This window comes from Mus caroli, unplaced genomic scaffold, assembly GCF_978045245.1.
Source record: "Mus caroli unplaced genomic scaffold, Mus_caroli_1 scaffold_15, whole genome shotgun sequence".
Classification (NCBI taxonomy): Eukaryota; Metazoa; Chordata; class Mammalia; order Rodentia; family Muridae; genus Mus; species Mus caroli.
Window position 1 is genome coordinate 23,453,497 of NW_028227270.1, and position 19,954 is coordinate 23,473,450.

Here is a 19,954-nt window from a genome sequence, read left to right on the forward strand (position 1 = left end):
TTGTGGGGTCAAGTCCCTCGGGAGCCTTTGTATTGTTGCACGCCAAGGATGCGCCCTCTCAGCAGGAGGGGTGGGGGCTGCTTTGTGAACTGTGATCTAAAGCCAGTGTCTAAAACAGTCATATTTCAGCCCCAGGTCAGCAAGCACAATCCATACATTTATATGTTCATATATACATACACTTACATATTCATATATACATACATTTTTATATTCATACAAATGCATTCATAGCAAAATAATGATTTGCACCAAAATACACAGAGGCCCAATGTTTGAGGATAATAGCCCAGCCCTTCTTTCCAGGTAAGTTTTGCATCCTGCTAAGGAGATAGATCTCATTATTTTTATAAATTTCTGAACTGATATAGCCTAGTAGATGCCCCAAGTTACACTAAAATTAACTGTTCTCAAAACTTCCATTTTCAAAATCCCTTGTGCTTACCCCAACACACACCGGTGCTAGAAATTATTGAGCCAGGAGCCTTGTATATGAGAAGTAAATTCTCTGTCATCAAGCTACCTCTCCAGCTCTCAGGTCCAAATGTGAACTTGTTGACGTGAGCCTCTGATTGAACAGACACTGGGGAAGGCCAGAGCAGCCACACTCATGACTGCTTCTTAGATACACTTGGCCCTATTAGTTCGTTCAGAATGATAACAAAATGCCCATTGATTGGGAGCATCATAACAACAGATATTTATATCTTACACTGTTGGAAGCTGGAAAATCAAAGGTAACAGTTGCTTGGTGTTCAGCATGGTCCAAGTTCTTGAGCTGCCCTCAGAAGGCAGGAGAGGTGAGGAGTTCTCTGAAGTCCCTTCTAGGACCCTTTCAACCCCAACAGCCTCATTGTCTAACATCACCAAATTTTGAGGGAGATGGGAGTATTCCAGACATTTTGATTACAGCACACCAAAATTCATGACATTCCCAGGATCTCCAAACAGTAATTATAATAGAAATAGGAACAAAATGACTAGTCAAGATGATGTCACACTCCCCTGGAATGGGTCCCTGAACCCAGTTTGACTGGCACCTTTAGAACAATAAATAGGAAAAGCTAGTCAAAACAAGAGACACAGGGTGGAATGTCATACGAAGACATGGTTGGAGTGAAGTATTTAAACCAAGGTGTGCTAATGATTACTGGCAAGGACACAAATAAAGAAAAGGGACTGAGACTTCTTGAGAGTCTTTTGAGATAGGCTACCCCACTGATACCTTGATTTCAGACTTTTGGCTCTAGCACCATTTAAGTATAAATTCCTTTGTCTTTAGCACCAGTTAAGAACTGTTCATTAGGTCGGTGCTAGGAAAGGCACAAGGCAGTCTGACCCAACGACTCTGAAACCACTTTGGAGAACCACTGATCAAAGTTCATGGCCCACCTCCCTCTTTGGCTTCCATTCCTTTCTTATCATGCCCATGACAAAGTCTTCCCTGGAATAGTTCTTATTGTGTCTCTTTGCATCTATCCCGCACCTGATTATTTCCCTAAGAAGAATTTTCACTAGCTCCTGGTTTTTAAATAATTTTTTGTTTTTTATGTTTTGTTTTTCTGCTGTCCTTTTTATTCCTATGTAATCCTAGGAGCTCACATATGTTACGTTGTGGCAAACGAGAGTCTCTGACTACCCTCCTGTTTCCATCATCCTGACAGAACATTGGTTACTTCCTGTGGTTGAAGTTTCATTCCCTCTGGCAAAGGCCAAAGACATAGGTATCACAAAACCTTTGCCAGAGACTTCAGGGAACTGGAGAGATGGACTGGAAAGGAGGGGGTTTCAGCTCCAGGAAAACAAGCATTAAGAGGGATTTATTTGTCTTCAAATATATGAAGTGTTACCATGCATTTGGTGCAGACCGTCTGCTTTCCATCATATTTGAGAGTGGGCCAGAGGAAGACAGCCTTAGGAAGGAGAGCTTTGAATAGAAAGAATTTTCAAGGTAGGTTTTTAAGTCACCGTGACACCAAAGGAGAAGTTTAGATGCACACAGACACTTTGTCATTCAGTTTTATTTAGGCAGAACTCTTCCTGGAGCCAAGTAAATGAAAGAGATGCATTTTGGCTATTTCTTCTTGAGGTGGTTTGAATATGCTTGGTCCAGGGAGTGGCACTATTAGGAGGGTGGCCTTGCTGGAGTAGATGTGTCACTGTAGGCATGGACTTTATGACCCTCATCCTAGCTGCCTGAAAGCCAGTCTTCTCCTGTTTGCCTTTGGATGAAGATGTAGAACTCTCTAGCCCCACATTTGCCTGGATGCTGCCATGCTCGCTCCTTGATGATATCGGACTGAACCTCTGGACCTGTAAGCCAGCCCCAGTTAAAACTGTTGTGCTTTGCAAGAGTTGCTGTGGTCATGGTGTCTGTGCACAGCAGTAAACCCTAACTAAGACACTTCTGCTCTTAGAGTTGGCAAGCTTAGAAAAGAACCAAAATGCCCACTTAAAATTAATATCAGCTCCAAGGGACGAAACACTTCTTTGTTGATGCAGTTGTCCTAGACAGGGAATTTGCCTCTACTTCATCTTCTACAGATAAGAAAAATGTGTATTTTTTATCTTTTCTGTATAGGTCTCTCACCTGTATATGTCTGCAGACCACATTTATTCAATGTCTTTGGAGGCCAGGAAGGGCATCATATCCTCTGGAACTGGAGTTATTGATGGATGTACTTCCCCATGGCCGTGCTGGGAGCTGAACTTAGGTTTGCAATAAGAGCACTGACTTCTCTTAGCTGTTGAACTTCTTTCTGACCCTTGTCTTTTACATTAATTGAGCTTTTGGGAGATACCACTCTCTATTATGGAGTCGACTCTTCTCTCTCTAGTGTCATCCAGTCTTGCCAAGTCTGGATTATCTACCAACAAAAGCAGTATATATTTGCTTTTTTTTTCTTGCTGTATGCAAAAGTATCGCAAACCAAGCAGCTTCAAATGGCACGTATCTGTTGAGTCAAGAGCGTGGGTCAGGAGCCTGCCTGCACATGACTCAATTGGATGCCGCCTCAGGGCCTCATAAGGCTCTGTTAGAGCACAGGTGGCCTGTCCCTTTCTGGAGTTTGGGATGTTCTGCCAAGCTCCCATGAGTTAGCTGGCTTCTGTTTCTTTCAGTTGCAGGGCTGGGATTTCTGCTCCATCACTGCCTAGTGGCTAGAGGCCATCCTTAGCATCCTTAAGTGCCCCAGGTCTCAGACCCCTGCCCCCCGCCCCCAACAACAAGCCTACTTTGTTCCTCAGGGCTGGTAGGAGAGTCTCTCATGCTGTAATAGTCATGTTGGCCATGCCCTCTACCAGCTGGAAGTGGGTCACATGCTCTGCCTGTATTAAAGAGGATCATACTGGGTGTGAGGCCACTTTAGGACTCTGCATACTTCGCTATAGTTAGAAGGGGCTGCTTGCTCTTGTTCCTTCTCAAGCCCAACTGCCGGTGAGTTTCCAGCTTATCTGATGCTAACCTGATCATATTAATGTAGAAACTAAATTCACAATGGAGAACAGAAACTACAAATGATCCTGGTTTTGTATACCAGTTGTACTCTGAAGTTTAATTGCCAGAAGTTAAGTTTATTAATTGAATCGCTATTAAACGTGATTTTTTTCCACCCATTCCTTCTTATTGCTAGTCTAGGCCACGCAGAAGGCTGACCTTGACCCTAGACTACCTGGGTTTAGATCCTGACTACAGTAATAGTTCTGCAGCCTTGAGAAATTGTGGGGAAAGCATGGCGTTAGTTGGGAAAGGTGATCAACTTTCTCACCCCGACAGCACGCTATCCCCACTATGACAGACTGTATGTACACTCAAACCCTTCCTGCGGTAAGTTCCTTTTTCCTCAGGTATTTTGTCATAGCAACGAGGTAAATAACACACTAGGCAAGCACGGACTATGCATCCAGTCTTGTGTGCAGTGTGCTTATCAGTACTGTCTAATCTGAGCCACAGAAAACACTGTGACTGTGGGGCTGGGGTAGGGTGTTGGTACCTTCTCTTTCTATATTAGGATGCTGAGGCTCAAACGTTGCTAATAAGAAGCTTCATGGAGTCAAAGCCAGCATGGCTTTCCTCTGTTGTCTTTTTAAAAAAGATTTTATTTATTTTATATATGCAAGTACACCATCACTGTCTTCAGACACACAAGAAGAGGGCATGAGATTCCATTACAGATGGTGTGAGCTACCATGTGGTTGCTGGGAATTGAACTCAGGACCTCTGGAAGAGCAGTCCGTGCTCTTAACAGCTGAGCCATCTCTCTAGCCCTCCACAGTTGTCTTAATGTTTCCAATGCTGCCTTAATGATGTATAACCAAAGAGCCAAAAGGGACCATGGTAGCTGAAAGGATGAGAGTGAGAAGAGAGAAGGAGTGGGCATGGGTGGGGCAGGCAGCTGTGTCCATACTGACTCTCACTAGCTCAGTTGCATCTGCAATGGGTTGATTGGGCAAAAGGCTCTATCAAGACCCAGTTCTACAAAGTGCCTCATAGCCACTCAACTGCCTTCAGCATCAGTTTCTTGATGCTCTCAAAGAAAATGTGCCTTCTTTGAAAGATGAAGTGAGATCATTTTGACAGCACTGGGTGGATGTTTTAGCACTTTATGCTATTCATTTAAATAAACATGGGAAGGAAGAAGAGAAGAAGAGGTGAGCCATAGGTAGAGAGAGAAAAAAATTGCAAGGGTGGGAAGTCATTATTTTTATCTAATTATTTAAATTTTCAATTATTTTTCAGTATTTAATTGTTTCTCATATAGTATATTTTGATCATATTCTTTTCCATCCCCAAATATTTAGTTTTATTTCACAGATATGAGTGTCTGCCTGTATATATGACTATGCATCACATTGGTTCAGTGCCTGCAGAGGTCTGAAGACATCAGATTTTCTGGGATTGGAGTTAAGGGTGGTTGTGATCCCCATGTGGGTACTGGGAACTGAACTGAGTTTTCTGCAAGAGCAGGAAATGCTCTTAGCCTCTGAGCCATCTCTCCAGTGCCCAGGAGATTATTATGGCCTGGAAGATAAAAAGAAAGCTCAGACCCGGAGTCCCAAAAGTCAACTCAGAATGCTGTTCCCGCTGTGTGGGGGGGAGGGAAAGGCGTGCCCAGAGAGAGCTAGGGAAGGAACCTAAAGCCTCAAGAAGGCTCAGTGGAAGAGCACTCTTGGAAGAGCACTCTTCCACCGAGCTGTATTCTCACCGCCACTGCAGAACCTTTCTTCAGCTCAGTTCTGGAATAGAGAGAGTAGCGTGAAGAAAGCATCACAAACAGTGCCTCTGTTGAGCACTTCATGGAGCACGGGAGGCAGAGCCTGGAGCTCTGGTGTTGGGTGGTCAACGGTTCTGCTGTTGAGGTTCGCTTGCTTCTGTGCACCCCAGCGGCACCTGCTGCGGCTGTCCCTCCACTGTGTCACCAGTGTTATAGCAAGAATGAAGCAGGCAAACAGTAACTAGCAGGCTGCTATAAATACTGTTGAGAGAAAAAATTTCAGATTTGAATCTCATCCTTGACTGGCACTCCGTGAACGATTCAGGTACAGGGCTGGGGGACCAGGCTTTGGATGGTTCCCCCACATGTCTGGATGCTCTTGGTGCTGGGAAACTCTGGTTATGAAACTTGAAGGTATTTAAAGTTTTAGGGGTAACAGAGAAATGACCTTAGAATAAAGATCCGCCTCTCAAGTGGAGTTAGCAATGACACTGGGGAGGCAATGGGGAGGATCTGGGATGTTCTATCTAATGTCTCTCCAAATCTCCTGCAAGAGGCCTCAATAGTGTTTGCAGGCACAGGTTCTGCAGCAGGTTGTTATCAATGGCCTTAGATCGTTTGATTGGTCCTCTGTCACTTCAACTGTATCAGACCCCCACCCCTCAGACTGATATGGTGTTGAGTAGTGCTTGTCACCTGGGCTCTTGCAGTGACCCAGTGAGTGGCACACCAATGATGGCATCCTTCTTGAGGTGATAATGCTTAGATCTCTATGTCTTCCAAATACAATCAATATATTTTGTAGAAAGTCCAAAGGCTGATTTCAGAAGAAACCTTTAAGCCTATCCAGAAATAAAGAGATTGCTTTAATCTCTGCAATGAAAAACACTCAGTGAAAATGACTGCAATGTAAAGACAGACAGACAGACAACATAAAACTGTAGGGAGCAGAGGAAGTCTGAGTGGAGCAAGTCCTGAGGGAATGTGCATTATTCACGGGCAAGGCCATGTCGAGGATGCTAAGGCCTCAGTTCCAAGGGAAACTGGCAAAGCCATCCTCATACAGCAAAGGATGGCTTAGGGGCTGGCAATGGTTTTCAAAGAGGTTTACGTGTGAGCGAGTGCTCCGTGAGTAAAAAGACTAGAAATACAACAACTTCCTCCTCCTCCTCCTCCTCCTCCCTTCCCCCTCCCCCTCCTCCTCCTCCTCCTCCCAGGTGTTCACAGTCTGAGACTGTTGACTTACAAGAAGGTCCCTCCAAGAGTACTGTCTCCCTCCCCACTGTACTGTCCAAAATAAGCAAGCTAAGGTTCAGGGGTGAGCCATTAGTAGCTGCCCTTCCATCAGAGTGTGCACACTGCAGCTGGCTCCAGCTTTTCTGTACTTATATCTGCAAGTCTTCCCTTTCTTTTTTTTTTTTCTTTTAAAAGGTTTATTTATTATTCTATGTAAGCACACTGTAGCTGTCTTCAGACACACCAGAAGAGGGCATCAGATCTCATGGCGGATGATTGTGAGCCACCATGTGGTTGCTGGGATTTGAACTCAGGACCCGAGTCTTCCCTTTCTTCATTCCTGCAATGTCCCAGACAGATTTCCAGATCCAAGTCACTTGAGCTGCAAATTTTTGCAAGGTTCAGAAGAAAAGAGAAAGCTGAGTGTGGTGATGCACATCTCTAATTCCAGCCCTTGGGAGGTATAAGCAGGAGGACCATGGTCAAGGTCATTGTTGACTGCACAGTCAATTAGAGATCAGCCTGTACTACGTGAGATTCTCTCATATGCCAATACCCTGAGACAAGGCTGAGGGAACCCGGGCAGGCAGCATGAGTGTGAGTCCTGTACCTGACTGGGCTCTTGAGTTTAGAGTCTTGAGTCAAGAGCTTATCAAGTAGGATGAAAGGTGGAAAGAATGGCCACTGGATTTCAAATGAGAGCAATGCACAAAGTTGGCGCTTTGCTTTCATGAGAAGGCAGGACACCAGCCCTACCTCATTTCTCCATACACCCCTAATGTCCAGTTTGAATGGGTCCTGTGGAAAGTAGAGGAAACGATGAGGAACAAAGTACTGAGTGAATGTGTGTAGTTACTACATTGGCCAAGTCAAGGAACCCAGCACCTCAGGCCTATGGGAGTGACAGCCTGCCCTGGATGAGGCTCAAAGCCTTTCTACAGGGAGCAAGTGAGAGCACTGACCATCTATGTAGAATATTTCCACTGTAGCTTTGTCCCCCAGATGTCTCTGGCTTGAAGACTGTTCTCCTACAGAGGCCAATCCTACTGAGATGAGTTAAGCCTGCCTCCTGGCTCAGCTCTATGTAAAATCTGGGCCTTCCTATCTGTGTGTAACGGCCCCACAGGCTTGTTCAGCTGAATGCAATAACCCACCTCCCTGTTAAATGGTATATAGTAAACAGGCTGAGCTTCCGGGATGCTCAGGTTCCTCCATCAGAGAGCAAACTAGCTCTTCTGCATATGTGTGTCTGTGGTTTCTCCTGTGTCTGTCCTTCCTTCATTCTCTCCCCGCCCCAGCCAGGCCAAGTCCCTAAAGCTGTGCAAACACTCGGCAGATTACATGAAATGCGCTGGCCCCGCCATAATGAGTAACTAGGGACCACGCTCTAGACTTCTAGCTAATCTTTCCAGTAGGCAATGTCCCACTTCACTGTGGACCTTCCACCGTCCCAGTGGTCTAGCCTTAGTTTTTTTTTCTCAACTCCACACTCAGCAGACAGCTTTTTAATAAGGAGAAACTAGCTATAGGGTGAACATTTTGGCAATGGCTTTTATAGAGGTTGGGCCAAAACAACTCAGGAAGAAGTTACCTTGGCTTGCTGTGTCGGATGTTTAATGATCCCTCTATGACTACTTAATTGCTCTGTTTCTCTTCTGCTGAAATGTAAAGCAATGATACTCCCTAAGCCACTTAATACTTATGCTAAAACATAGGAGGCAGAAAGAATGCAGGGATAGAAGGAGGGACTTGGAAGCCCCAAGACCATACTCCAGAGTCTGGAGAGCTGGGTCAGATGTGCAAAGGGCACCCTTCCCAGGACAGAGCAGCCCCCAGCAGCCCCCAGAGCAAATCAGTTCTGGTTGTCCTGACCTGCTTCGCCAACAGCCAACAAGGAAGGCTTCCAAGTCTCAGCTCCTTCCTCTTTTATCCCCATGACTCCCATCCTGTCCAACCAAAGTTCTACATTTCCGGAAAAAAAAAAAAAAAAAAAAAGGAAAGGCACATGAGACACATGTAACAAGAATTCACTTTGCAGTGGCTTCAACAACTCAGGATTTATCTTTCTTTCCATACATCAAATTTAAGAAGAGTCCTAAGAGAGAGTTTTTGGCCTGGAGGTGGTGGTGCACACCTTTAATCTCATCACTCAGGAGGCAGAAGAAGGCAGATTTCTGAGTTCGATGCCAACTTGGAATACAGAGCTAGCTCCAGGCCAGCCAAGGCTACACAGAAAAACCCTGGAGAGAGACACAAAGACACAAAGAGAAGTGGGGGCAAAAGAGGGAGGAGACATGGAAGAGAGAGAGAGAGAGAGAGAGAATCTGAAATGCTTGCAATTCTTTTGTGATTTTTCCAGCATGCTTCCTATCTCGTGGTCACACACAAGGTCGCTGCTGCAGTTCTGTGTATGAGATCTTCCTTTCAGTCGCACTGAGATGAGGAGGGGATTAGGAGGTACCTGTTCATGTCTGCAGTCAACCTAGCAAAAACCTCATAAACCACCAGGCTTTCTCTTCTCTCCCACAGTTCAGCATCAGATCCATGGCCACCCTACCTTCAGGGGAGTCTGGGAAAAAGAGTGGTGGGATTCTCAGCCTCCAAAGCAAGAAGTAAGAATAGCCTAGGTTCAATCAGATGCCCATCATCAACGGCAATGTCTAAGGAAAACGCACAGCCCCCTGCCATTTGTCCTATGAGGCACAGTCCGGATCTTAGAAAGCTCTTGCTTAGTTTTGAGTATAATGAAGATCAGTCTATTGTTGATCTCCCTGAGGGCTTCTGCTTCCCCATAAAAACTACACAGAGTATTCATCCCGCAGGCAGTGCCAGCTAAACGTTAGTCTAGAAGAGCTGGCCGCTGCAGCGCAACTCTGTTCTCCAGGCATTACACGTTCAGCTTGACCCAGAGCAAACTCTCACAAGATCAAACCTATTACAGTTCCCCACAGAAGGGGAAGGAGGATTCTCACTTGAGATTCCTGTTCCTTCCAGCTCCACTCAGCTACATATATAGCCTTCTCCAGCTGTACATAGTCTTAGGGGAGTGTCTAGAGTATACAGGAAGTGGTTGGAGGAGATGGGGCCTCCCGTGGTCAAGGGAGACTTTAGTGATAACAGACAGCTACCATTAAGTTACCCATTCTCCTAAATGTAGTCTTTCACCTACACTCCTGAAAGTCATCCGAAGAAATCCATTGACTTACCAAGGCAGGCTTAGATTAAATAGTTTATTTGGTCATTGATGTCTTATCTGTTACATATAAGTGTTTCCATACCTCTTGACCTAGAAAAATTCACACAACACCCTCTTACCCTTCCGCGATGACGGATAATGAAATCAGTCCTTGGCATGCACACACAGGTCTGCAAGGTGAAATAACCATTATCTTTTTATATGACCCCAAACAATGGGAACCCAGCTTGCTAACCTTTAAATAGACAAGCAGCCTGGAAGCCAAAGCCTTTTAGTGCAGAAAAAAACCACAGTAGGAAGCAAGAAGGATTCATTGTGAATCCCTGTGATGTGCAGAGTTGGAGAGGGAACTGGGTCTCAGGGTACACACAGCTGGATCCTGGGCTTAACCCTATGTTGGAGAATACCAGCTCTGGCCTCTTCAAGGCCAGAGAGTCACCAGCTGGCTTCTCACACAGCCATCAGGAGCTTAGGCACACAGAGATGTTCCCTGGTGCCACCCTCATCTCTCTGTGACAGACAGAGCTAAATCCTGATTCCTTGCTCAGAGAACATTCTCTTCTCATCTCAGCTGGTGAGAACTTTGTCTGCTATGTCTTGCAATCCAAGGCTGCATCCAGAATGACAGTTCCAATGGGTGCTCATCAGGGTCTGGGCTCATATGCCAGTATAGTGCCTTCTCAAGAATGGGACCGGGAAGGATTTCAGATGCCCATAGTTCTGGATGAAGATTCTGAAGGCTATGAAAGGAACCCTTCCATCCCAAAGCCTTTCTCCCACCAATGTGGATCTTCCCACATACTATCATTTCCCCTCAAGGTTGATAAAGAAATCACTCACTGACTGTTCTCCAGGCAGGCACTGGGCAAAACCCAACACACTGACTCTCTTATTGGTCCCTCGGTGTCTTGCAGCAGACACCTTCTCCCATTTTGTAGATTAGCAAACTAAAGTACAGGGCAGTAAAAGACGTTGACCTTTGGAATAAAATGAGAGAGAAAGGTTTGAAACCTGCTCATCTCCCTAAGATACCTACTTCCTCTGTCTTCCATTTCATGAACACAAAGAACGGGTCAGATTAGGAGACATGGTTTTGTTTTGTTTCTTCTTATTTATTTATTTATTTATTTATTTATTTATTTATTTAATGTATGTGAGTGCACTGTCACTCTCTTCAGACACACCAGAAGAGGACATCAGACCCCATTGCAGATGGTGCTGAGCCACCATGTGGTTGCTGGGAGTTAAACTCTAGACCTCTGGAAGAGCAGTGTCTATTAACTGTTGAGCCATCTCTCTAGCTCCAGGAAACATGTTTTAAGAGGTTTGAAGATGGTAGGCATCCTCTGTAACAAGAGCTTCCAGATCATATGAGAGTCTGATTTGTACCTCTTCTTTTGATTGTAACACTGCCATCCCTCTCACGCCCCACCCCCACCTTAGAAAAGCAGCAAGCATTAGTGCCAGACCACCCACCATTCAGCTTGTGGCACTGAGAAAAGCATATCAAGCACCAAGCATCCAGGTTGTTCTCACACTTTAAATGCACATGGTTCGTGTGTGGGAAGAATTCCACGTCACTTCAGCTCTAGCAGAACGAATTCCTGTTTTCTCTTTGAGTGGTGTGGTCCTTGCTTTGTCCGTTGGTGCTGGGCATCACTCTCATCCCCAAAGATGGACGTATCTGTCCTGTAGCCCTGCAGACTGATCTCAGAACCTTGTTAATTGAGAAGAGACACAGCTAAGAACCCTGTATTTCTAGTGACAGCTTTTTTGTTTTTTGGTTTTTGTTTTGTTTTGTTTTGTTTTGTTTTGTTTTGTTTTGTTTTGTTTTGTTTTGTTTTGTTTTGTTTGAGACAGAGTTTCTCTGTGTAACAGCTCTGGCTGCCCTGTACTGGATTTTGTAGACCAGGCTGACTTGGAACTCAGAGATCCACCTGCCTCGACCTCCTGAGAGCTGGGACTAAAGGTGTGCCCTGTCATCCCTCTCACGCCCCACCCCCACCTTCAAAAAGCAGCAAGCATTAGTGCCAGCCCCATGCCTGGCTCTGGCGGAGCTTTGCTGTGTAATTCCCAGCATCTGAAGATCATTGGATTTGCTGTTCTGTGATCCTGATTCCAATCAATTTATTAGAATTGTGAGATAAATCTGCACTCATCCGAGTTGCTGTAAGAGTTTTAGAGGCTCTCTGCTCACATCCTGCCTGGACTTCATGGAATCATATTTGCTGCTGGCTTCCCAGAGACTCCAGTATCTATTGGTGGAGATAGAGAGCAGCTGAGCATGCCTGACAGACATCATGACAGTAAACACCAAACACTACGCTCAGCTCTGGTGTATTTCACGTATTACACTTGTTTCTTTCACTCATTCATATATCACCAGGGGTGGGCCTTGGCTCCTGAGCCCAGGCATGGTGTCCTGACGGTCCATATATTGCCAGGTGACCTTCACCATATGGCCAACCCCCATCATCAACATGAAGTCTGTAAAATTTTCTGTATTTGGAAACACACTACACAGGACTGTAAGCTGCTCTCTGGTGTGATCTTCATGTACTGAGGATTTTCTCTGTGCTAGGCCACACAGTAGGGCAAGCATAGACATGACTGTCCTTCATCTTCACAGTGGCCTAGAGAGGTGGTGGCACACTCTCCATTTAAAGGCGAGGAAACAGGTTTGATGAATGTAATTCAGTGACATAGCTGGTGATCAAGATACTAGATGACAGGGTCCCCTCTATCCCCTCTACCTGTCACTAGGTTACTGCTATGGATAGCCCCGAGGGCACATGTTCTCAAAGGGCAAAGGTAAGATGCTGGGAACAGGGTGTATGAGTCATTTAGGGAAAAAAGGAGAGAAAACTAAATGTAAAGTGTTAAGAATACAAGCAAATAATAGGGGCTGGAGAGGCAGCTTAGCCTCTAGCTGTTGCTGCAGAGAATCCATGTTTGCTTCTCAATACCCATGTGGTAGCTCACAGCTGTCTGTAACTCCAGTCCCAGGGTATATGACACCCTCATCTGGACTCCATAGGCATCAGGCCCGCATGTGCTGCACACAAATACATGCAGGCAAGATACCTATATACATAAGATGAAAAATAAGTAAATCTCTGCCCAAGAGTATACCAAAAAAGTTGAATGCCCAGACATAGAAGCTCTCTAAGTGAGACGATCGAATTAAAATAGAACAATGACCAGCAAGTCCATTTCAGCGGTGGCTTTTGTTAATGTTTTGCTCTTGTTACTGATTTTTTTTTAATCTACACTGGACTAAGAAAATCTGAAAATGAGAGGCGTGGCCTCCCCTAAGAATGAGCACGTCGGTTGGTCACCTTGTGCCAGACATTCAGCCCTGAAAACATCCGTGCAGGACACAGGCAGTTTTATATGGACTGAACAGGTTATATTGCGCAATGTACATATGTGCTCATATAACTATATGCATGTAATAACAATTTGTAAAAAAAACCAAAAAACAAAAAAGGCCATGAATGTGAAGGAGAGTGGGACCTCTAGAGAGAAGGGAAGGCAGGGAGAAGAAAGGTTATAATTAAATTATAATCTTAGAAAAAAATCTTTGCTAGTTACATACCTAGAGTATCTTAGCCAATCATAAACCCAGGATTAATGGAATTCTGGAGGAAAAAAAAATAGTAAGCAATTTGGAGCAGGGCATGTTATATTTCCTGTCAAATTGATTCAGGCTTGATTTTTTTAAAAGATATTTTAAAAGTAAATAGGAGATGTCCAAGCCTAACTCTGCTCATCCTTAGTCAGGAAATGTTGAAGCAGGTGAGTACAGGCCTGGCTTCAGTACCCACGCTGTGTCAAACGCTTGTGGTTGGAACCCCATTCCGGGGTTCAGGTTCAATCTCTGTTCATCAGCCCCCATGTTAGGTTAGAAGGTGTCCTGATCTCAGGACACTCACTGCCACCCCTCCACTGACTTCCTGCCGACTCTGCTTTGGTAGTTCCTCTAGTCTTCAGGCTGGTATTTGACCCGCTCCAGCACTGGAGGATTTGGAGCACCCATATGAATCCTGTGTCACTCCTTGTTCCCTCTCAGTGTTACAGAATCCTTCCCTGGCTTAATCTAAACTCCGCCCTCTCCGTGACAACATTGACAGATTGACCCCGGTCCTGTGTTCTTGGCAGTGTGAGGCACAGTCCCACCCTGCCCCACAGGAGGCAGATAGCACAGAAACCCATCATACAGCGTGCTGGCAATTTGTTACTTCGAAAGATTTGTTTTCTGGGGAAAGTGGTCCAGCTCCAGGAGACAAGCCTCAGTATCATTCCGGGAACAATGTGCTTACTGTGTGGACTGTGTTTTTGGACCCAAACAACCCGCATTGCTTAACAGTTTTGTGCAAACATGTTCTAATAGGCAGTAGTGTGAGATTTGGTCATTTTAGCTCAGGGCCAACCTGGCTATATTTCAGGCTTGTAATAGACTCACTGGTTCCTAGGCACCCATATCACCTGGCTTTATTTGTTTTGTTTCCTGTAATGAAACCTTTCACCTACTCGGATACCAGTGGGACCTGATCATCTTCGACTCTTCCCATATCGAAGGCAGAGTTTTCCTCTCTGGTCCAATGTCCTTGCAACTCAGAAAGAGAGCACACTTCCTGTACAGAGATCTGCCGGTGACTGTTTCACAGGGCTGAGCTTAGTTATGAGAGAGTTGCTTCAGTGTTTAAGACAGGGCTAGTCCCACATTCCCACTAATAATAACTTCTTCGCTCAGTCACTTCCCTTCTGTGATGGAGTTCAAAGTGTTTGCAGGAACTGCCTAATTAGACCACATTATGTTAGTGAGTCTGAGTGATGTGCTGCCGTATGATTAGCCCCATTTGACAGGGAAGGAATGCTGGGAACCTTGAGCATGGGAAAGCTGTAGGAGCTGCGAATCTGCCCCAAGACTTCATTCAAGCTGCTTGGCAGGACCTTCCTTGCTTGTCCTTATTTCACCCCTCCCGCCAAGGCTACTTCCTGAGGCCTCACCTTTCTGCAAACTTTCTTTCCCTAACAATGCATATGTTGTATGCCATTACTCTCAGCCTGATTCACGTCTTTGTTTTCTAGGTAGGTGTTTGGGGGACACTTTGATTGATGACCAGTTAGTATTTCAATTATCTTGTACCCTTCAGGTAGGGGATGAAATTTCCTTATGCCCAGGACTTGTGCTCTGCATTTCCTGTTTATCCCAAATTGCGCTTGCATAAGACAGATGCATCAAGGGCAGGGGTGGACATGGCTTTCATTTCATAAAATGTTAGATGGATCTTTCCTGGTCATTTAGATGGCACCATCAATGATTAATAATTCACACCCAGAATATGATCCTGGAAAGGACACCAGTCAACAATCACCATGGTAACTGATCACCTAACGGCATTCTGTTATGTTGTATGGAAGACGCCCAAAAGGGCAAAACTCTGTTTCAAGAACCTCCAGTCTCATGGCCTGGGTATTAAAAGGATGCTCTTACAAAATACCAAGTACTGGGTTGCTTATGAACCACAGACATTTATTCATACAGTTCTAGGGGCTGGGAAATCTAAGACAAAGAGATTGACCAAGTTGGTGTCCAGTGAGGGCAGAATTCTCATAGATTGTATCTTCATTTGTGGTGTGAGGTGCCAATGAGGTCCTACAAATTTCTTTTAAGACAATAATTCTACTAGTGAGGGTAGGATATGTCACCTTCCAAGAGGCACACGTCTCAATTCTGTTGAATAGAAAATCAATGTCGATAAATGGATTTTGAGGTGGAATAGTACTCAGAACACAGCACTCACAGAAGAGAGAAGGACACAGGGTGGAGTGGTGGGAGGCATGGGACCTGCAGCAGAGGAATGTGGCTTGGAGTCTCTAGCCTGCCACTCATGGGTGGCCTTGAGCAGATAGTTTTAGTTCTCCAATATTTAGATTTTTTTTAATCCAAATGTTGATAGTGTAGAGGTTATAGGTGACATGATATCTACAAAAGCACTTAGCACAATGGCTCATACAAAGCCAAGGATTAATAAATAGATTTTTGAGCATTATTATTATGAGGCTAGCAATTCTAAAACAACAAAGCAAAGGACGTTTACGGAAGTTCAAAGAATGGTTGGTAAAAGTCATGAAGGGGAGATCTGCAATTGGCATGGAAAGACAGCTGAGGATCACGGTTCTGAGAAGTCAGAAGGTTGGAGGAAGTCTAGGGAGGGCAAGAACCAAGCTCAGGGGACAGGCAGAGACACCAGGCTGGGCAGACGGATGTGAAAGATTCCCTGAATAATGTTGACAGTCATAAGGAAAGCATGAGCAAGGCTCCTACTGTGGAGAGGGCGAGTGCTCTCTTCAGTAATAGGATGAGACAAGAAAGGATGCTTTAAAGATTAGTAACCAACGTTCTGAGACAAATTACAAAATAAGTGCAAGCAATCAGAGGCCACAGGTCAGCATTGCTGCGGATGGGCCCGCTGATGTGCCCCTGGTGGAAGGCAGCTTGGCTTTCCGGAGAGCACTTTGATTGCAATTGATAACAATCATTAGTTTCTCTTCAAAGTACTGATCCTGGAGCACATTCATTTATAATCAAAGAGGCATGAAGAATTATGTGCATTAAACAACCCCAAACACTTGGATACAACTCAAATGTTCACTGATGATGGAATTCTGGAATATTCTAAGCACCAATATGCCCATATTGTGGGGTGTTTTTTTCCAGCATTTCAATATAGTGAGGTAAATTTACATGGCTGATGTAGCACTATATGTAAAAGAAGTTGGTTGGTGAGAAGTTGAGAGTTGGCAAAAGTTCCAACAGTAAATTTGAGAACTCTATGTGTGTTTCCTAATGCACAGCAAAAGATCAGGAAGAAGACAAATCTAACTTTTCATGGTTGTCTCTGGAAAGAGGGGAATGGGGAGGAAGGCGTGGTGGTTTGAATATGATTGGCCCAGAGAGTGGCACTATTAGGAGTTGTGACCTTGTTGAAGGAAATGTGTCACTGTAGGGGTGGGCAATGAGACCCTCTGCCTAACCACATGGGAGCCATCTTCTCCTAATGGCCTTCAGATGATGTAGAACTCTCCTCCTGCCATAATGATAATAGACTGAACCTCTGAACCTGTAAATGTTGTTCTTCTAAGAGTTGCTTTGGTCATGGTGACTGCTCACAGCAGTAAAATAACTTAGACAGAGGGGCTGGATTAGACTTCTGTTTCGATCTACATTCTTTGTATTGTTTCCAAAGAAATTCTATTCAGCTCTTCTCCAAGTTGACAAGTGAAATTTAAAAAACAAAAACAAACAAACAAACAAAAAACTTGCACTAGTACAACCATATACAAAAGAGGATGGATAACACTTTAAAAAAATTAAAAATAGAATTGCCCCACAATCTAGCGACAACTGAGTATGTACCCAAAGGAAGTGACGTCAGAATTGTTAGTACTTCCTCATTCACTGAAACCCTATCCACAATGGCCAAGAAATCTAAGCGCCTTTAACTGACAAAGAAAATGTGATGTGTATACAGAGAATTATTCAGTCATACAATAACTAAAGCCTGCCATTTACAACAATGTGAACAGAATGGGAGATGCTGTGAAATAAGCCAGGCTCAGGAAGATGAGTGTCAGATGATCTTCCTCTTCCACGGTATCTAAAAGCTTTACCTCAGAAGTCGAGAGCAGAATTATAGTTGCCAGAAGCTGTGGAGACCAGTGGTGGTGGTGAGGAATAGGGAAGTGTTAACAGACACCTGTGCGGTGCTCTTGAATAGTGGAGTGGTTACAGATGATAAAAATGTACTCTACGTGTCTATAAGGTAAAATAAAAGATTTAAATTTTACACTATAAATGATAAATAATCAAGGAGAAGAATCTGCTTGACTTTGTTACAGTGTTACCCAATGTATATATTTATCTATATAAACAGTACATTACATCATATATATGAATATACTATATATAATGTATATATATCATGTATCAGTTAAAAATAATCTTAAATGGTTTTAGGACTGAAGCTGGGGTAGGGAGCTTGCTCAGCATTGGAAAAGCCCTGGAGTTTGATTCCCTACATCAATACTACAAACCAGGCAGGCAGATTTCTGAGTTCTAGGCCAGCCTGGTCTACAAAGTGAGTTCCAGGACAGCCAGGGTTATACAGAGGAACCCTGTCTCAAAAAAACAAAAAAACAAACAAACAAAAAAATTATCATCATTAAATATATTAAAATATGTTATAAGGTACACCTACATTTTTATTTGGAAAAAAGTCCCCCCTGTAAGTAGAAGAAACCCTACAAATTTTCAAAGTGCTCTGACCAAGTGCTCTACAAAGACTGGTGTATACAGAGGACATGCACACAATTTCAAAAAGCACAAACTAATAGCAATCGTCTTGCTTTTGTGTGCTGCTCATCTGTGTTCATGGCAGTTAGCTTTTTTTCCTACAGCAATACTGCATAACAACAAAGTACTCCTCTATAGCCCTGTATATTGGCTTAAAGACAATTCCACTAGGTTCCTTCCAGGAACCTAGCAACAGAGACCTAGCAACAGCTTGAGTCATCACCTGCTACCAGGTGGGAGCTTACCTGGCATCTAAGAGGGACTGCTTGGCTATCCCAGCTCTCCCCTCTCCCCTCCCCCCTCCCCCCTCCCTCCTTCTCCCCCTCCCCCTCTCTTTCTCCCTTTGTTCTTCTCTGTCTCCTCCCACTCCCTTCTCTGTATCACTTTTCCAGATCCCCTTGCCTTCCCCCATATACTTCCTTTATCCTAGCCCGATGGGCCGGCCGAGGTGCTCCCTCCCGCCCCATTATACCACATTACAAAACGGCACATGTGCCTGTGAGTCAGCCAATCTATGTCTGGTTAGCTCAACAAAGCTTACCTTCAAACTATAAGTTAGACTCGGGTTTTCTTTATGTATTTCATAGTTCTTTGGCCAGTGGGCTAGCCAGTCCAAGTTTTTCTTGCAGAGATGGGAGACTGCAAAGGAGTGGGTGTTGCTGTTAGTGTATGGGCAATTCTGTTGACCTGTTCTCAGAGACCTAGCAATTGCTTAGTCATCACCAGCCACCATCACTTGTCACCCTAGCATTCTCTCTGTTCCCCTGGTCTATCTCCTTCTCTGTGTTTAGGTGCCCCACCCCCACCCCAATCTGTCCTCATGACTCTCATGACTCTTTCTGTTTCTAACCCTTCCCCAGGTCCTCAGTGGTCTCTTCTTCCCCCAATAGCCCGGCTTTACTCCAGATGGGATAGTTTGCATGGGTTACCTCCATGCCACATTATACTTTGTAACAGTCATCCCAGGCCATCCTTGACACATTCATTTGGAGTTGGCCCACGGTTCGGTTGGCTCTGCTGCCCACATGACCAGATTGTTTCTAGCTGCAAAGTCACGTGGCAGAGGAGCTGAAAAGTCACGTGGCAGAGGTCAGGACCAGAGCTCTGGGTAGGATTTGGGACTTCTAGTGGGTGCACCACAATGTACAGGAGTTTCTTTTTCTTTTTCTTTTTCTTTTTCTTTTTCTTTTTCTTTTTCTTTCTTTTTCTTTTTCTTTTTCTTTTTTTCTCTTTCTCTTTCTTTCTTTCTTTCTTTCTTTCTTTCTTTCTTTCTTTCTTTCTTTCTTTGTTTTTTATTGTTGTTGTTTTGTTTTTTGGTTTTTTTTTGAGACAGGGTTTCTCTGTGTAGCCATGGCTGTCCTGGAACTTACTCCATAGACCAGGCTGGCCTTGAACTCAGAAATCCGCCTGCTTCTGCCTCCCAAGTTCTGGGATTAAAGGCATGCACCACCACTGCCCAGCTTACAGGAGTTTCTTAATTTCTCCTTCTATACTAATTTTCTTTTCAGTGGGTATGTATTGCTTACAAAAAAAAAAAATTTAATAGGCGCCTCTTGAGAAAATAGATGATAAAGAGTTGGGGAAGTGGTACTTTGCTTGAAGCTTGTCTGGCTTGGCCCCAGAATCTTCTGTCTGTGGACTGAGCCTAGCCTCACCTGTTGTTTCTATCTTTTGGCTTTCCTTCTAGGCTCCGCCCAACAGTTACCTAGCAACAGCCAGATAGGCCTGGCTTGCTATAAAAGGGAGTGTTTGGCCTCTCCCCCTTCCCATTTCTCCCTCTCTCTCTTTCCCCCTCTCCTTCTTTTTCCACGTGCTTCTGGCTGGTCTCTTCTCTTCTCTTTCTCTTTCTGTCTTCTGTCCCCTGTCTTTCTCTGCCTCTACTCCCTTCTCAACTCCCCTTCCCAGGCCTCCAAATAAACTCTGTTTTATACTAGATCCATCCTATAG